This window comes from Mustela erminea, chromosome 17 (genome assembly GCF_009829155.1).
Source record: "Mustela erminea isolate mMusErm1 chromosome 17, mMusErm1.Pri, whole genome shotgun sequence".
Lineage (NCBI taxonomy): Eukaryota > Metazoa > Chordata > Mammalia > Carnivora > Mustelidae > Mustela > Mustela erminea.
Window position 1 is genome coordinate 50,965,690 of NC_045630.1, and position 20,212 is coordinate 50,985,901.

The 20,212-nt window shown below is 36.3% G+C and overlaps 1 long non-coding RNA gene across 1 annotated transcript in view; it reads right to left on the reverse strand.

The window, feature by feature from the left end:
- The window catches only part of LOC116576419, a 28,538-nt gene that overhangs the window by 2,438 nt on the left and 5,888 nt on the right, over window positions 1-20,212 (reverse strand). Inside the window, exon 2 of the long non-coding RNA XR_004280147.1 lies at window positions 2,826-2,897. This is a non-coding gene — a long non-coding RNA (uncharacterized LOC116576419). The remainder of the gene's footprint in view (window positions 1-2,825; window positions 2,898-20,212) is intronic.

A 20,212-nucleotide genomic window follows, 5' to 3' on the forward strand; every position in this document is an offset into this window, starting at 1 on the left:
TTTATTAATTTGGTTATATTTTAAGTTTTAATTTATGCTATGCCAACTCAGTTTCCTCATTCATTTGAATAAATAAATATTATGCAATTCAATATGCTTTATGTGAGACAATTTATAACCTCTATAATATTTTAAAATAAACTGTATGCCCAATTAACATTTATCCTCAAAGTCAATCATTTCTCTCTGGATTAATATTTAAAGTTGAAACAATAAACACCATGGTCATTAATTTTGTTTCTTTTAAAATTTCTGTTTTCAAAATTAATAATTTGTTTTTCCTATACATCAGTTTTCACTTTGAGGAAAACCAGGTATAAGAGACAAAAAGGAGGTGCCTGGGTGGCTTAGTCAGTTAAGTGTCTGCCTTTGGCTCAGGTCATGATCCTAGAGTCCTGGGACAGAGTCCCATGTGCTGGTCCCTGCTCAGCAGGGAGTCTGCTTCTCCCTCTGTCCCTCACCCCACTCGTGCTCTCTCTGTCTCTCTTTCAAGTAAATAAGTAAAATCTTAAAAAGAAAAGGAAAAAAGAAATGTTTTTATATTTCAGAAACGTATGGGGATTTCACAGACAAACTTATATTACTGGTATCTTATTACTCACTTCCAAGATAACCTATGTTAGGTAAACTTTCTGGAGACAGTATTTCTAGGGAAAGCAGAGGGAAGCATTTTAGATGTAAAAAACCCTGAATTTGCCATCATAATCTGTGAATAGAGAGCTATTGGCTCTAAACAAGATACAATTCCAGATTTTGTAAGCTCAGTAAAAGTCACTCTCTGTAAAGAAAACTGATGAAAAATCAACATTAAATGAGTAAGATAAAGATGACAACAAAAATCAACTTGATAAATGTTATATTTATGCAGAGAAAGTCTCTGCCAGTTCTCAAAAATGAGTCAAAACATAAATGATAGGAGTTAACTGGTGATTGCAAAATGTCAAAATCACATTGAGGTAAGGCTGAAGTTACACTGGAGTCTAGAAAAAAGGAAAACAAAACAATGAGAAACTATTCATAGGTGTCCTTTACTCTTACCGGGGTGTGGCCGCTTTCTCTAATCATTAGTCCACAAGGTAGGAATATCCTTGAAATAGAAAAGGACAATTCATCAAGCTAAAATTCCTTTATAGCTTATATTGTATAACCTTATCAACTTCATTCATTCTGATACAATACATTTTCTGGGTTGATTCTCCTCTCCTAATTTTGTGATTACTAACCACGAGGCGATGTGCAGTATTTCTGACAGATGTTCTTTCCTTTCTTTCCCTCCCCTTCCTTCCCTGCTTCCTCCTTCCTTCTTCCTGCCTCCCTCCCTCCCTCCCTTCTCTCTCTTTCTTTTCTCCTTCCTTCCTTGCTTTCCTTCCTTTCTTCTTCTCTTCTCTTTTCTTTTCCTTTCTTCTTTCTTTCTGTCTGTCTTTCTAGTAACCAGGTCTCTCATTGTATAGCTTATTAATAAATTTTCCTATTGCAAGTTTGGTTAGTGTACATTGATCACCTATGAATACAACAGAAACATTCTCTGTTTGCATGCTAGAGGATTACAAATAAAATAAAAGCATTGTTTTCTGTTCCCGATGAATGTATTAGCTTCAATGTCATCTCCCAATCTTTACTCACAAATATTTATAATAGAGTTATAAATATGTGCTTGCAGAATGATAATCACATCAATAAGTTGGCTAATAGGTAGTTAAACATTAAGAATAGATGTCTCGTAACACAAAGTAGTAATGCATAGCTGGGGAAAAGAGTCACAAAGAGAGTGAGGAAGATGGAAAAGAAAATATCAAAGAATGTAAAGCAGGAGTTGACAAGAGTAATGATAGTGATATGCTAAGTTGGATAGCCTTTCTTAAGGTATTCTCTTTTTAAAAAAGAATTATTTATGTATTTTAGAGAGGGAGAGGGGAAGGAAAAGAGAGAAAGTGAGAATCTCAAGCAGACTCTGCACCTAGCACAGAGCCTGGCACAGGGCTTGATCTTACGACCCTGAGATCATGAGCTGAGCCAAAACAAAGAGTCCAGTGCTTAACTGACTGAGCCATGTAGGCACCCCATTTCTTAAGGTATTCTTGACAAGGTCTTCTAGGACTAAGGATCAAGTTGTTTTAAAAACAGGAAAAAACAAAATTGAGAGTTGTATCTAATTTTCACAAAGGATGTTCATCAAGATATTCAAGCTAAGAGCCATCATAGTTTAAAATACATGGTTAAAGAAGGGAGTGATCAGTATGGACTTATTCTAGAATATTACAGTTTTTACTAGATAGGGACTTAAAAAGATTCTAAACAGATTATCACTAAAAGAACTTTTCTTTAAAACACAGTATGAGTCTAACAGGTTAGACTATGAAAAATCTTGGCATCCGTGGAGAAAACAAAGGTAAGCTGCAATGTTGGTCCTTCATGTGACTGTATTTCACAACTAGTTTTACAAATACTGCTTCCTGTGTCATCTTTCCCAGGGAGAAAATCTGAAAGTACTAGTGTGACATCTTATTCTGAGTTATAAATTAATTTACTTCGAGGAGGTTTTTGAAATATTATCCTAATAATAAGACAATCTCAATACTTTTTATAATACATTTTCTTAAACATTATAGATAAAGTCAAGTGGCTTCATTAAAAATTAAGGGTTAGCTTTATTTTCTATGCTAATAATATTGTGCTAAAAACAAAACACTCCACTCTTTCATGTTTACATTATTGCAAAAGACTCCACTTTTTTATGTTTACGTTACTACAAAAAACACTTTTATGTCCATAGTGCTTAATAGTATTTTCTGTGGAAATACATACATTAATATCTGTCCACTCACCTTTGTGGATATGGACACTAAACGTTGCATCATGTATGGGTAATTATTCTCAGGATGTTGTAGGAGTTATACCTAAGTGAAATGATCAAGTAATGGAATGATAAGACAGCAACAAAAGCAAACTATGTATATAGTACACGATGGATATGCTGGATTGCTACAGATGTTTTTAGGTATAGGAAAGGGTATAAAGGATAAGGTGTAAAGATACACGAATACATATTATATTGTGTTTAAGAAATGTAATATTGAGATATATGTTTGGCTTAGAGAGGAATATTTGGCACATTAGTGTAGGCTGACTGACTTGAGAACCGGTTTTTCAACTGAAAACATCAACATTGAAGCTGAGTTTATCTCCTGGCTGGAGAGAAGCTATACATCAATGTCCTACTATTTCCCTCGAAGAATCATTAACTATCACCTCAAGTTAAGTCAGGAAGACATTTTTAAACAAAAATCTAAGCCTACTGATGATTAACAATATTATGTTATCAAATACATTTCTGTGATAGTCAAGATGCTACTATATAATATAAACACACAGATCTTTAAATGTATTTACTATTACAGGCCAAGTTAAGTCACATACTGGATTTGTTAAATTAGAGTAGTCTTGAAATGCTAATCAACAAGCCAATTCTTCAAACAAAATCTTTTATGGAAATACAGGATCTAAAACAAGAAAACGTGAAAGCGATCTGCTTGAAGTATTACATAGACTAAGAACACCAATCACTGACCATCTTTCTCTGATACCCACTCCTGTTATTTTAGGGGAACTCCCACTCTTCTAGTTACATGTTGTCTGTAGTTTTAAAATTATTATTACAGTACAGAGTAATATTAGTTTCAGGTGTAAAATCTAACTGATTCATCATTTAAATACAACAACCCCTGCTTATCACAAATGTACTCCTTACTCTCATCACTTATTTAACTCATCCCCTGACACACCTCCCTTCTGGTAAACCTCAGTTTGTTCTCTCTAGGTAAGAGTATGTTACTTGTTTTGCCTCTCTTGTTTTCCCCCTCATGTTTGTGTGTTTGTTTTAATTCCACATGAGTGAAATTACATGGTATTTGTCTTTTTCTTGTGGACTTATTTTGCTTAGCACAATACTTTCTAAGTCCAACCATGTCATTGCAGAAGGCAAGAGTTCATTCTTTTTTATGGCTGAGTAATATACCATAATATATAAATATACCATCTCTTCTTTATCTATTCATTAGTTAATAGATACTTGGGTTCTTTCCACAATACGGTCATTGTTGATAATGCTGTTATAAACATCAGGGTACGTGTATCCCATCAAATTATTATTTTTATATCCTTTGTGCAAATACCTAGTAGTACAGTTGCTGGATTACAGGGTAGTTCTATTTTTAACTTTTTGAGGCATCTCCATAGTTTCTTTCCAGAGTGGCCGCACCAGTTTGCATTCTTACCAACAGCATAAATGGGTTCACCTTTTTCCACATCCTTGCCAACACTTGTTGTCTCTTGTGTATTGACTTTAGCCATTCTGACTTATGTGAGGTGATATCTCATTGTAGTTTTGATTTGTATTTCCCTGATGATGGATGATATTGAGGATCTTTTCATGGGTCTGTTAGCTATCTATATGTATCTTTGGAAAAATGTTTATTCATGTCTTCTGCCCATTTTTTAACTAGATTATTTTGGGGGGGGGTGTTGAGGTTTAGAAGTTGTTTATATACTTTGCACATTACCCCTTTATCAGATATGTCATATGCAAGTATCTTATCCTGTTCCATAGGTTGCTTTTTAGTTTTGTTGATTGTTTCTTTCATGTTGTAGAAGCTTTTTTATTTTGATGAAATCCTAATAGTTTATTTTAGCTTTGTTTCCCTTGCATCTAGAGACATGTCTAGTAAGAAACTGCGACTGCCAATGTCAAAGAGGTTATTGCCTATGTTCTCCTCTAGGATTTTAGGTTTCCTGTATTACATTTAGGTTTTTAATCCATTTTTGAATTCAATTCTTTGTATAGTATAAGAACATGGTCCAGTTTCATTCTTCTGCATATTTCTGTCCAGTTTTCCCAACACCAATTTTTAAAGAGACTGTTTTTCATTGGATATTCTTTCCTACTTTGGCAAAGATTAATTGATCATATACTTGTAGGTTCATTTCTGGGTTTTCTATTCCATTCTATTGATCTATGTGTCTGTTTTAATACCAGCACCATACTGCCTTGTTCACTATGCTTTATAATATAACTTTGTAATATAATTTTATAATATAGTTTTATAATATAACTTGAAGTCTGGAACTATGATGCCTCCATCTTTGCTTTCCTTTTTCAAGATTGCTTTGGATATTTGGGGTCTTCTGGTGTTCCACACAAATTTTGAGATTGCTTGCTGTAGCTCAGTGAAAAAATGCTTTGGGTAGTTTGATAAGGATTGCATTAAATGTGTAGGTCACTTTGGATAATATAGACATTTTGACAATACTTGCTCTCCTAGTCCATGAACATGGCATGTCTTTCCATTTCTTTGTGTCATCTTCAATGTGTTTTATTAGTATTTGATAGTTCAGAGTAGAGGTTTTTCACCTCTTTGGTTAGGTTTATTCTTAGATGTCTTTTGGTTTTTAGTGTAATTATAAGTGGGACTGACTCTTTGATTTCTATTTCTGCTGATTCATTATTGGTGTATAGAAATGCAACAGATTTCTGTACACTGATTCTGAATTCTCTAACTTTCCTAATTCATTATTGATTCTAGCAGTTTTTTAGTGGAATCTTTTGAGTTTTCTATATAGAGTATTATGTCACCTACAAATAATGAAAGTTTGACTTCTTCCTTGACAATTTGGATGCCTTTTTTTTGTTGTTGTTGTGTTGTCTGATGGCTGTGGCTGGGACTTCTGGTTCTATTCCGGTCTAATAACAGTGGTGAGAGTGGAAATCCCTGTTTGTTCATGACTGAAGAGGAAAAGCTTTCAGTTTCTCCCCACGGAGGATGACATTAACTGTGGGTTTTTCAAAAATAGCCTTTATTATGTTGATGTACATTCCCTCTTAAACTACATTTTTGAGGGTTTTTATCATGAATAGATGTTGTACTTTGTTAAATGCTTTTTCTGCATATATTGAAAGGATCATATGGAGAGCTATATGATTCTTTCATTAATGTGGTGTGTCATGTTGATTGATTTCAAAGTATTGTAAATATTGAACTACCCTTGCAGCTCAGGAAATAATCCCACTTGATTGTGGTGAGTGATTCTTCTAATGTACTGTTGGATTTGATTTGCTAGTATTTTCTTGAGAATTTCTGCATCCATGTTCATCAAGGATGTTGACCTATAGTTCTCTTTTATAGTGAAGTTTTTATCTGGCTTTGGAATCAGGGTAATGCTGGCCTCAAAGAATGAATTTAGAAGTTTTCATTCCATTTCTATATTTGGAATAGTTTGAGAAGATTAATTATTAACTCTTCTTTAAATGCTTGGTAGAATACAGGTGCCAGGGTGGTTCAGTCAGTTAAGTGTCCAACTTTTGGTTTTAGCTCAGGTTATGATCTCAGGGTTGTGGGATGGAGCACCCCACCCCCCAATCCCTGGGCTTTGCACTCATCACAAAGTTGGCTGGATATTCTCTCCTTCTCCTTCTGCCCCTCTCCCACTCATTCTATCTCATAAACAAACAAACAAACAAACAAAAAACCAAATGAAATATTGAAATATTTGATAGAATTCACCTGTGAGGCCTCTGGCCCTGGACATTTGTTTGTTGGGAGGTTTTTGATACTAATTCAATTTCTTTGCTGGTAATAGACCATTCAAGTTTTCTATTTCTTCCTCTTTCAGTTTTGGTAGTTTATATGTTTCTAGGAATTTATCCATTTCTTTCGGGTTGTTATTTTTTTGGCATGTAGTTTTTCATAATATTCTCTTATACTTGTTTATATTTCTGTGGTGTTTGTTATTACATCTCTCTCGTTTGTGATTTTATTTATTTGAGTCCTTTCTTTTCTTTTTGATAAGTCTGGCTAGAGGTTTATCAATTTTGTTAATTTTTTCAAAGAACCAGCTTTTGGTTTCATTGATTTGTTCTACTTGTTTTTCTTATTTTGTTTTTTAGTTTCTGTAACCTTTACTTCTGCTCTAATCTTTATTATTTCTCTCCTTCTGCTAACTGTAGGCTTTGTTTGCTGTTCTTGTTATTTGAGCTTTTTCTTGCCTCTTGAGGTAGGCTTGTATTGCTACATACTTCCCTCTGTGGACTGCTTTGCTGCATCCCCAAGGTTTTGGAATGCTGTTTTCATTTTCATTTGTTTCCATGTATTTTTTACTTCTATTTTATTTTCTGGTTGACCCAGTCACTGTTTAGTAGCATGTTTAACCTGCATGTATTTTTGGTCTTTCCATTTTTTTTTTTCTTGTGGTTAACTTCAAGTTTCACGGTGCTGTGGTCTGAAAATATGCATGGTATGATCTTAATCTTTTTGCTTTGAGAAATAATATTCTGAATATATCTGTTAAGTCCATTTGGTCCAGTGTGTCATTGAAAGCCATTATTTCCTTATTGATTTTTTGCTTATATGATCTGTCCATTTATGCAAGTAGGGGGTTAAAGTCCCCTACTATTATTGTATTATTATCAGTTAGTTTCTTTCTGTTTGTTATTGTTTTATATATTTGACTGCTCCCATGTTGAGAGCATAAGTACTTACAATTATTAGATTTTCCTGTTGGATAGGCCCTTTATTATGACATAGTACCCTTTCTCATCACTTTCTTATAGTCTTGGCTTAAAATCTAGTCTGCTGTAAGTTTTGCTACTACAGCTTTCTTTTGATGGCCATTAAAATGGCAAATGTTTCTCTATTCCATCACTTTCAATCTGCAGGAGTCTTCAGGTCTAAAATGAATTTTTTGTAGGCAACATGTAGATGGGTCTTGTTTCTTTATCTAGTCTGACACCCTATGACTTTTGATTGGAGCATTTAGTCCATTTATGTTCAGAGTAATTATTGATAGATATGTATTTATGACCATTTTATTACTTGTTTTGTCATTGTTTCTGCAGAAATTCTCTGTTCCTTTCTTGTCTTTGTCACTTTTCATTTCTTCTTTCCACTCATAGATTCCTCTTTAATATTTCTTGAGGGCTATTTCAGTAGTCATAAGCACCTTTAGGTTTTGTTTATCTGGGAATCTCTTTATCTCTCCTCCTATTCTGAATGATAGTCTTGTGGATAGAATACTATTGACTGCAGATTTTTCCCATTCACCAATATTGAATATACCAGGCCACTCTCTTCTGGCTCGCCAAGTTTCTGTAGTGACATCTGCAGCTAGTCTCAAATGTCTTCCCTTGTAAGTTAGGAACTTCTTTTGTCTGCTGCTTTTAGGATTTTTTCTTTATCACTACATTTTGCAGATTAAATTCAATAGGTCTTGGTGTTGACCTGCTTTTATTGATTTTGATGAGAATTCTCTGTGCTTCCTGGATCTGTATGTCTGTTTCTTCCCTAGGTTATGGAAGTTTTCAGCTATGATTTCCTCATAAATTTTCTGCCCTCTTTTTTTTTTTTAAGATTTTATTTATTTATTTGACAGACGGAGATCACAAGTAGGCAGAGAAGTAGGCAGAGAGAGAGGAAGGGAAGCAGGCTCCCCACTGAGCAGAAAGTCCGATGCGGGGCTCGATCCCAGGACCCTGGGATCATGACCTGAGCTGAAGGCAGAGGTTTTAACCCACTGAGCCACCCAGGCACCCCCTCTTTTATCCCTCTTCTCATCTGGGACTCCTATAATATGAATGTTACTATGTTTGATGGAGTCACTGAATTCCCTAAGTCTATTCTCATCTTCCATAATTTTTCCTTCTCTCTTTTGTTCGGCTTCATTATTTTCCATTATTTTATCTTCTTTATTACTTATTCACTCCTCTGCTTCTTCCATACTTTTGTTCACTGCATCCAGTCTGTTTCAAGTCTCAGTTACTGCCATTTTTCATTTCTGTTTTTTAACTCTTTTATCTCTGTGGCAAGGGCCTCCCTGAAGTATTTTCTCAAGCTCGATGAGTATTCTTTTTTTTTTTTTTTAAGATTTTTTTTATTTACTTGAAAGAGGGAAAGTGAGAACATACAGAAGGAGAGGAAGAAGCAGACCTCAGCTGAGCAGGGAGCGCAACATGGGGCTTGAGTCCCAGGAGCCTAGGATCATGACCTGAGCTAAAGGCAGATGTTTAACCAAATGAGCCATTGAGGCAGCCCTCCAGCAAGTATTCTTGTAATTATTGTTTTATATTCTCCATCAGGGGGCACCTGGGTGGCTCAGTTGTTTAAGTGTCTGTCTTTGGCTTAGGTCATGATCCCAGGTTCCAGGGATTGAACCCAGTGTTAAGCTGCTTGCTCAGAAGGGAGTCTGCTTTTCCTTCTCCCTTTGCTCCTACCCCTGCTACTGTTCTCTCTCTCAAATAAATAAATAAAATCTTTAGAAAATAACAATAAAATAAAATTTCCATTAGGCATAATACTTCTTTCTGTTTTGCTTAGATCTCTGGCATGCCTTTATCTTGTTTCATTTGGGATGAATTTCTCGGTCTTGGCATTTGTCTAGATCTCTGTCTTCTTCTCTGTGTTAGAAAACCCTGTTGTGTGTCTTGCTTCTGAGTAATGCTTTTTGAAGAAGAGGTCACATATGTCCAGGGCCTGGTGCTTCAGGGAGTGTCCCTGGTGTGTGTTGTGTGTACTCTGCAGCTGTGCTTTGTTTATGCTATCCTTCAGAGGTTCTCCTTGCCTGCAGTGGGGAGTGTTTGATCTTGTGGAATGTGGAAAGTTTTAACTAGATGTGCAATAGCCTGTTTTTCAAATAGATCCTGATATTCCTTCCACTAGAAATGAAGCCTTGCAGAACTCTCTGGTCAGTAGACATGGTGTAGGCAGGGGTTTCTTTTGGTCTTCTGGGGCAAGGAGCCCACTGTGCTATAACTGAAACAAAACTGACTAAAAAGAGCCATACTAGCAGCAGGGGTGTGGGACCTGGTATAAGCGGGTTAAGCAGCCAGTTTTGGCACTATGCTGTTTACAGGTGGTTCTGAGTATATGTGGAGTTGTGGAGAAGGGAAATGACAACAACCAACTCCTTTGTCACCAGGCAGGGATCTCCATACTTGCTGCTCTCATGTAAGCACTTCAAGAAGAGCAAATCATCTACCCTGTGTGTTTTAGGTGTTTTTCAGATAGCTGTTTTCATGCTCTCTGCCTCTGGGTTTTTTGCCTGCTTTCTCTCCAGGCAGTGCAACACTACCTCTCATGGCCTCACTCTAATATGAGCAAATAATCTTGTCACTCTGTGCCCAGGGATATAACTCAGAAAGAGTCAGATAGCAAGGTATGGGGAAAGGGTATAGAGCTTCTAGGCCCTCTCACAGCATACTACTCCTCAGGAATCTCCAAGTATTCACCAACCTAGAGGCTCTCTGAACTCCAACCTTTTGGGGTTTTTTATGGAGTTTTGTTACATAGGCATGTCTGATTAAATCATTGGCCATAAGCCATTAGTTCAACTTCCAGCACTTCTCCCCTCTCAGAGATCGGGGGGAGGTACCGAAAGTTCCAATTCTTTAATCACATGGTTGGGTACCCTGGCAACAACCCCCCATCCCTGGGTTACTTAGGTGTTTTCTAAAAGACACCTCATTAATATAATAAAAGACAACTTTTTGCTTCTCATCTTTTATGAAAATCCAATGGTTTAGAAGCTCTGTGCCAAAAAACAAGGACAAAAACCAAATATCTACTTCTTACTATAAATCACAGTATTGCAGGTATACAATGTAATGACTTGATGTATGTATAGATTGAAAAATGTTTGCCACAATAAGGTTAGTTAATGCACTGTCACCTCACATAATTATTTTATTGCTGTTATGGTGAGAACATTAAAACTCTACTCTCATAGTAACTTTCAAGTAGATGGTGTTAGGTATAGTTACCATGCTGAACATATCCCCAGAACTTATTCATCTTACAAACAAAAGTTCATACATTTGAACAACGTTTCCCCATTTCTCCCACCCTTCAGCTCCTGACAACCACCATTCTACTCTCTACTTCTATGATTTTGATTTTTTTTTTTTTTTAGATTCCATTTATAAGTTAGATTATACAGCTTTTGGTTTCCTCTGTTTCTTTCACTTGGCATAATGTCCTCAAGCTCCATCTATGTTGATGAAAATGACAGGATTTTTTCTTTTTTGTGGCTGAACAATATTCCTGTGTGTGTGTGTGCATGTGTGTGCATGTGTGTGTGTGTGTGTGTGAATCTCACATTTTCTTTAACCATTTATCTATTCATGGATACTTCTACTGTTACCATATCTTGGCTATTGTGAATAACGCTGCGATGAACATGGGAATGCAGATACCTCTTCAAGACAGTGATTTCATATTCTTCAGATATATAACCCAAATTGGGATTGCTGGATCATAAGGTAGTTCCATTTTTAATTTTTGAGGACCCCCCCTATACAGTATTCCACAGTGGCTCTACCAATTTATATTCCCACCAACAAGGGGTTAGGGCTCCCTTTCACCATATTCTACTCAGTATTTGCTATCTCTTTTTGATAACACCCATTCTAACATTTTTGTCTTGTCTTTTTGATAATACCCCTTCTAACAAGTATGAGATTAAATCTCATTACAGCTTTTATTTGAAATTTCCTAATGATTCAATTCCTCTGCCCATATTTAATCTTATTTTTCCTAGTGAGTTTTAGGAGTTCCTTATGTATTTTGGATTTTAACCACTTTTTGTAAATATTTTGGATATACTAGATGTTTGGATATATTTTCTCCCATTCAGTAGATTGCCTTTTTATTTTGTTGGCTGTTTCTTTTGTTTTGCAGAGGCTTTTAGTGTGATGTAGTCCTACTTGTTCATTTTCTTGTTGCTGTTATTTGTGCTTTTGGTATCATATACAAAAAATTATTGTTGAGACCTATATCAAAGAGCTTTTTCCTTTATTTTCTTCAAAAAGTGTTACAGTTGCAAGTCTTACATCTAAATCCTTAATCCATTTTTGGTTAGTTTTCTGAGTGATGTAAGTTAGGTTCCAATTTCATTCTTTGGCATGTGAATTTCTAGTTTTCCTAACATCATTTATTGAAGACATTATCTTTCCCCATTGAGTACTGTTGGCTACCTTTTTAAATATTTGTTGACCATGCATATATGGGCTTATTTCTGGACTTTTGATTCTGTTCCATTAGTCTATATGTCAGATTTTATGCATGTACTTTGCTGTTTTGATTACTATAGCTTTGTAATATAATTGGGATACTGGAAATATGGTGCGTTCAATTTTGTTCTTAGGATTGCTCAAGCTAATTGGCATCTCTGGTGGTTCCATATGAATGTTAGGATTATTTTCTATTTGTGTTAAAAATGCTATTGGAATTTTATTATTATTATTAATTATTTTTATTAACCTATAATGTATTACTTGCCCCAGGGGTACAGGTTTGTGAATTGTCAGGCTTACACACTTCATAGCACTCACCATATCACATATCCTCCCCAATGTCCATAATCCAACCACCTTTTCCACAACCCCTCTTCCCCCAGCAACCCTCAGTTTGTTCCGTGAGATTAAGAGTCTCTTACGGTTTGTCTCCCTCCTCCCAATCCCATCTTCTTTCATTTTTTCCTTCCCTACCCTCAAAATCCCCTACTCTGCTTCTCAAATTCCTCATATGACATGGATAGAACTAGAGGGTATTGTGCTGTGCCATTGGAATTTTGATAAAGATTACACTAATCTATAAATGGCTTTGGGTAGGGGTATTTTAAAACTATTAATTCTTCTGATCTATGAACAGGGGACATCTTCCATTTATTTGTGTCTTCTTTAATGTCTTTAATCAACATCTTATATTATTCCCTATATAGATTGTTCACTTCTTGGTTAAATTTATTATGAAGTATGTTACTATTTTTATGCTGTTTTAAATGGATTGTTTTCTTTATTTCTTTTTCAGAGAGTTTACTGTTAATATATAGAAACACAACCAAGTTTTGTATGTTGCATATGTATTCTGAAATTTTACTGAAATTTGTTTTTATGCATCCTGAAACTTTATGTACCCTAAAACTTTTCTGAATTTGTTTTTAGGTCTAACAGCTTTTTGGGATAGTGTTTAGGATTCTGTATTTACAAATTTACCACCAACAACCGGAGACATTTTTACTTCTTCCTTTCCAATTTAGTTGCTTTTTATTTCTCTGTTTAGCCAAATTCCTCTAGCTAGGACTTCTAGTATATGTCGAATAAGAGCGGTTAGAATGGACAACCTTGTCCTGTTCCTGATCTTAAAGGAAAAGACTTCAGCTTTTCATCACTGAGTATGATGTTTGGGTGTTAGTTTGTCATTTATGGTCTTTATTATGTTAAACTATATTCCTTCTATACCCAATTCATAGAGAGTTTTTATCATGACAGGATGCCGTATTTTGTCAAATGCTTTTCCTGCATCTTTTAAGATGACTATATGATTTTTGTTTTTCATTCTGTTAATGTGGTATATCACATCTATTGATTTGCCTATGTTGAATAATCCATACATGCCAATGATAAATCCCATGTAGTCCTGGTGAACGATCCTTTTAATGTGTTGCCAAATTCAGTTTGCTAGAACTTTATGAAGAATTTTTGCATATATAGTCATCAGGGATACTGATTTATAATTTTCTTATCTTATAATATCCTTATCTAGCTTTGAAATCAGGAAGCTGGCCTCATAAAGTGAGACTATCTTCTTCAATTTTCTGGAAGGATTTGAGAAGAATTGATATTAATTCTTTTTTTTTTTAAAGTTTTATTTATTTATTTATTTGACAGAGAGAGAGAGAGATCACAAGTAGGCACAGAGGCAGGCAGAGAGAGAGAGGAAGGGAAGCAGGCTCCCCACTGAGCAGAGAGCCCGACGCAGGGCTCGATCCCAGGACCCTAGGATCATGACCTGAGCTGAAGGCAGAGGCTTTAACCCACTGAGCCACCCAGGTGCCCCAATATTAATTCTTTTTTAAATGTTTGGTAGTATTCACCTGTGAAACCATCTGTCCCTGAACTTTTCTTTTTTGGGAACTTTTTGATTACTGATACAATATCCGACAGATTTTGTAGATTTTCTCTTTCTTCATGATTCAGTCTTGATTGTGTGTTTTTAAGAATTTATCCACTTTTTCTATGTTGGCCAATTTGTTGGTGTATAATTGTTCATAGTATTCTCTTAATGATTCTTTGTCTTTCTGTGGTACACATTACAAGCTCTCTCTCTCTTTTTTTTTAAATTTTGAGTCCTCTCTCTTTCTAAATATATTTTTTAAAGATTTTATTTATTTATTTGACAGACAGAGATCACAAGTAGGCCGGGAGGCAGGCAGAGAGAGAGAGGAGGAAGCAGGCTCCCCGCTGAGCAGACAACCCAATGCGGGGCTCGATCCCAGGACCCTAGCATTATGACCTGAGCCAAAGGCAGAGGCATTAACTCACTGAGCCACCTAGGAACCACTGAGTCCTCTTTCTTTCTTCTCGTTCAAGTCTAGGTAAAGGTTTATCAATTTTATTTATCTCAAGAAGCAAATTCTTAGTTTTGTTGATCTTTTCTATTATTATTTCTGATCTCTATTTTATTTTTTCTCTGTTCTTAGGCATTTCCTTCCCTCTGCTAATTTTGAGCTTAGTTTACTCTTGTTTTTCTCATTCCTCAAGTTGTAAAATTAGGTTGCTTATTTGAAATATTTCTTTTTTTTTCTACTTTATCACTATTAACATCCCTCACAGTACTGCTTTTGTTAAATCTCAGTAGTTTGAAATGTGCTTCCAATTTTGTTTGTTTCAATATATTTTTTGAGACCTAAAGCTACATTTCCACTTCAATTTCACCTCTGACCTTTTGATTGTTCAGGAGTGTGGGTTTAATCTTCACAAATTTGTGAATTTTCTACATTTCTTCCTGTTACTGATTTCTATTTTCTTATTTCTAAAGCTAGAAGGATAGTTGTATAATTTCAATCTTTTAAAACTTTGCTGAGATTTGTTTTATGACCTAACAAATGTTTTTTCTGGAGAAAATTCCATGTGTGCTTAAGAAGAATGTGCATTCTGCTGCTGTTGGATGAAATGTTCTGTAAATGTCTGTTAGTTCCATTTTTTCTAAAGTATAATTCAAATCCAATGTTTCCTTATTGATTTTTTTTGTCATCATATTGGGATTATTTTACTAACATTTTAGCAGCTAAATGAAATGGCTAAACATGGCTGGAAAAAGCTCATTATACTTTCTATTTCACAAATATTTCTTTTTCTAGTTTTTATTTCTGCAAAATTTTTTAAATTAAATTAATTTTTTTCTCTGTTCCCAAATTCATTGTTTATACACCACACCCAGTGCTCCATGCAATATGTGCCTTCCATAATACCAACCACTAGGCTCACCCAAATCCCCCCTCCCCTCTCCTCCAAAACCCTCAGTTTGTTTCTCAGAGTCCAGTCTCTCATAGTTTGTCTCCCCTCTGATTTCTCCCAACTCACTTCTCTTCTCTATCTCCAAATGTCCTCCGTATTATTCCTTATGCTCCTCAAGTAAGTGAAACCATATGACAATCGACTTTCTCTGCTTGACTTATTTCACTCAGCATAAACTTTTCCAGTCCGGTCTATGTTGATACAAAAGTTTGGTATTCATCCTTTCTGATGGAGGCATAATATTCCATTGTATATATGGAGCATATCTTCTTTATCTATTTATCTGTTGATGGGCATCTTGGTTCTTCTCACAGTTTGGTGACTGTGGCCATTGCTGCTATGAACATTGGGGTACAGATGGCCCTTCTTTTGACTATATCTGTATCTTTAGAGTAAATACCCAATAGTGCAATTGCAGGGTCTATTATTAAGATACCTGGAGCTCTATTTTTAATTTCTTAAGGAAACTCAACACTCTTTTCCAAAATGGCTGAACCAACTTGCATTCCCACCATCAGTGTAACAGAGGATACAGTTAGTGTATCCTCTCCAACACTTGTTACCTGTCTTTTTAATCTTGGTCATTCTAACTGGTAAAAGGTGATATCTCAATATGGTTTTGATTTGAATCTCCCTGATAACTAATAATGATGAACATTTTTTTCATGTTAATCTGTTAGCCATTTGTATATCTTTGGAGAAGTGTCTGTTCATGTCTTCTGCCCTTTTTTTTTTATGTTATTATCTGTTTTTTGGGTGTTGAGTTGAGTTCTTTATAGATTTTGGATATCAGCCCTTTGTGTGTAGTGTCATTTACGAATATCTTTTCCCATTCCATGGGTTGCCTCTTTGTTTTGTTGACTACTTCCTTTGCTGTGCAGAGCTTTTGGCTTGATCAAGTTCCAAAAGTTCATTTTTACTTTTGTTTCCTTTGCCTTTGGAGACATATCTTGAAAGAAGTCGCTGTGGCCAATGTTGAAGAGATTACTGCCTATGTTCTCCTATAGGATTCTGATAGATTCCTGCCTCATGTTGAGGTCTTTTATCCATTTCGAGTTTATCTTTGTGTATGGTGTAAAAGAATGGTCGAGTTTCATTGTTCTTTACATAGCTGTGAAATTTTCCCAGCAGCATGTGTTGAAGAGACTGTCTTTTATCCACTGGATATTTTTTCATGCTTTGTCAAAGATTAGTTGACCACAGAGTTGAGGGTCCATATATGAGCTCTCTACTCTGTTCCACTAGTCTCTATGTCTGTTTTTGTGTCAGTACCATGCTGTCTTGGTAACCACAGCTTTGTAGTAAAGCTTGAAATCGGGCAATGTGATGCCTCCAGTTATGGTTTTCTTTTTCAACATTTCCTTAACAATGTGGAGTTTCTTTTGGTTCCGTACATATTTTGGGATTGTTTGTTCCAGCTCTTTGAAAAATACTGGTGGAGTTTTGATTGGGATGGCACTGTAAGTATAGATTACTGTATGCAGTATAGACATTTTAAGAATGTTTATTCTTCTGATTCTTGAGCATGGAATGCACTTCCATCTTTTTGTGTCTTCAATTTCTTTCATGAGTGTTCTGCAGTTCCTCGAGTACAGATCCTTTACCTCTTTGGTTAGGTTTATTCCCAGGTATCTTAAGTTCTTGGTGCTACAGTAAATGGAATCGATTCTTTAATTTCCCTTTTCTATATTTTCATTGTTAGTGTATAAGAAAACAACTGATTTCTGTACATTGATTTTGTATCCCGCCACATTACTGAATTGCTGTATGAGTTCTAGTAGTTTGGGAAACAAGAGCATTGAATGACACATTCGGCCAGAGGGACCGCATAGATATATACAGGACATTCCACCCTAAAATAATACTCATTCTTCTCAAGCGCACATGGAACTTTCTCCAAAATAGACCACATACTAGATCATGAATCAGGGCTCAACAGATACCAAAAGACTGAGATTATTCCCTGCATATTCTCAGACCACAATGCTTTGAAACTGGAACTCAACCACAAGAAAAAGTTTGGAAGAGGGACGCCTGGGTGGCTCAGTGGGTTAAAGCCGCTGCCTTCGGCTCGGGTCATGATCTCGGGGTCTTGGGATCGAGTCCCACGTCGGGCTCTCTGCTCAGCGGGGAGCCTGCTTCCTCCTCTCTCTCTTTACCTGCCTCTCTGCCTACTTGTGATCTCTCTGTCAAGTAAATAAATAAAATATTAAAAAAAAAAAGTTTGGAAGAATTCAAAACACTTGGAAGCTAAAGACCATCCTGTTCAAGAATGTTTGGTTCACTTTTGCACAGCAAAGGAAACAGTTAACAAAATCAAAAGACAACTGACAGAATGGGAGAAGATATTTGCAAACGACATATCAGATAAAGGACTAGTGTCCAGAATCTATAAAGAACTTAGCAAACTCAACACCCAAAGAACAAATAATCCAATCAAGAAATGTGCAGAGGACATGAACAGACATTTCTGCAAAGGAGACATCCAGATGGCCAACAGGCACATGAAAAAGTGCTCCATATCACTCGGCATCAGGGAAATACAAATCAAAACCACAATGAGATATCACCTCACACCAGTCAGAATGGCTAAAATCAACAAGTCAGGAAATGACAGATGCTGGCGAGGATGCGGAGAAAGGGGAACCCTCCTACACTGTTGGTGGGAATGCAAGCTGGTGCAGCCACTCTGGAAAACAGCATGGAGGTTCCTCAAAATGTTGAAAATAGAACTGCCCTATGACCCAGCAATTGCACTATTGGGTATTTACCCTAAAGATACAAACGTAGTGATCCAAAGGGGCACGTGCACCCGAATGTTTATAGCAGCAATGTCCACAATAGCCAAACTATGGAAAGAACCTAGATGTCCATCAACAGATGAATGGATCAAGAAGATGTGGTATATATACACAATGGAATACTATGCAGCCATCAAAGGAAATGAAATCTTGCCATTTGCGACAACATGGATGGAACTAGAGCATATCATGCTTAGCGAAATAAGTCAAGCAGAGAAAGACAACTATCATATGATCTCCCTGATATGAGGAAGTGGTGATGCAACATGGGGGCTTAAGTGGGTAGGAGAAGAATAAATGAAACAAGATGGGATTGGGAGGGAGACAAACCATAAGTGACTCTTAATCTCACAAAACAAACTGAGGGTTGCTGGGGGGAGGGGTTTGGGAGAAGGGGGTGAGATTATGGACATTGGGGAGGGTATGTGCTTTGGTGAGTGCTGTGAAGTGTGTAAACCTGGTGATTCACAGACCTGTACCCCTGGGGATAAAAATATATGTTTATAAAAAAAAAAAAAAAAAAAAAAGAATGTTTGGTTCAACCATGAAATAAAAGAAGAACTTAAACAATTCATGCAAACCGATGAGAACAAAAATACACCAGTCCAAAACCTATGGCATACAGCAAAGGCAGTCCTAAGGGGGAAATACATTGCCATCCAAGCCTCCCTCAAAAAAATTGAAAAATCCAGAATATACCAGCTCTTTTTTTTTTTTTTAAAGATTTTATTTATTTATCAGAGAGAGAGAAGGGGAAAGAGCGAGCACATGCAGGCAGAATGGCAGGCAGAGGCAGAGAAAGAAGCAGGCTCCCTGCTGAGCAAGGAGCCCAATGTGGGACTCGATCCCAGGACGCTGGGATCATGACCTGAGCCGAAGGCAGCTGCTTAACCAACTAAGCCACCCAGGCATCCCACCAGCTCTTTTTAAACCTTAAAGAATTGGAGAATCAACAACAAACTAAGCCAACCCTACACACAAGAAGGGAAATAATAAAGTTTAGAGCAGAAATCAATAAGATAGAAACTGGAGATACAGTAAAACACATCAATGAAATTAAAAGCTGGCTTTTTGAAAGAATCATTAAGATCAATAAACCACTGGCCAAACTCATCCAAAAGAAAAGAGAGAGGTTAGAAGGTTATTATGGAACACTCATGAAAGAAATTGAAGAAGACACAAAAAGATGGAAGACCATTCCAAGCTCTTGGATTGGAAGAATAAACATTGTTAAAATGTCTATACTGCCTAGAGCAATCTATACTTTTAATGCCATCCCGATCAAAATTCCACCAGTATTCTTCAAAGAGCTGGAGCAAATAATCCTAAAATTTGTATGGAATCAGAAGGGACCCCGAATCACTAAGGAAATGTTGAAAAACAAAAATAAAACGGGGGGCATCACGTTACCTGATTTCAAGCTTTACTACAAAGCTGTGATCACCAAGGCAGCATGGTACTGGCATAAAAACAGAAACATAGACCAGTGGAACAGAGTAGAGAGCCCAGATATGGACCCTCAACTCTATGGTCAATTAATCTTCAACAAAACAGGAAAAAATATACAGTGGAAAAAAGACAGTCTCTTCAATAAATGGTGCTGGGAAAACTGGGCAGCTATATGTAGAAGAATGAAACTCAACTATTCTCTTACACCGTACACAAAGATAAACTCAAAATGGATAAAAGACCTCAATGTGAGACAGGAATCCATCAGAATCCTAGAGGAGAACATAAGCAGTCATCTCTTCGATATCAGCCACAGCAACTTCTTTCAAGATATGTCTCCAAAGGCAAAGGAAACAAAAGCGAAGATGAACTTTTGGGACTTCATCAAAATCAAAAGCTTCTGAACAGCCAAGGAAACAGTCAAGAAAACAAAGAGGCAACCCACGGAATGGGAGAAGATATTTGCAAATGACAGAACAGACAAAAGGTTGATATCTAGGATCGATAATGAACTCCTCAAACTCAACACACACAAAACAGACAATCATATCAAAAAATAGGCAGAAGATATGGACAGACACTTCTCCAATAAAGACATACAAATGGCTATCAGACACATGAA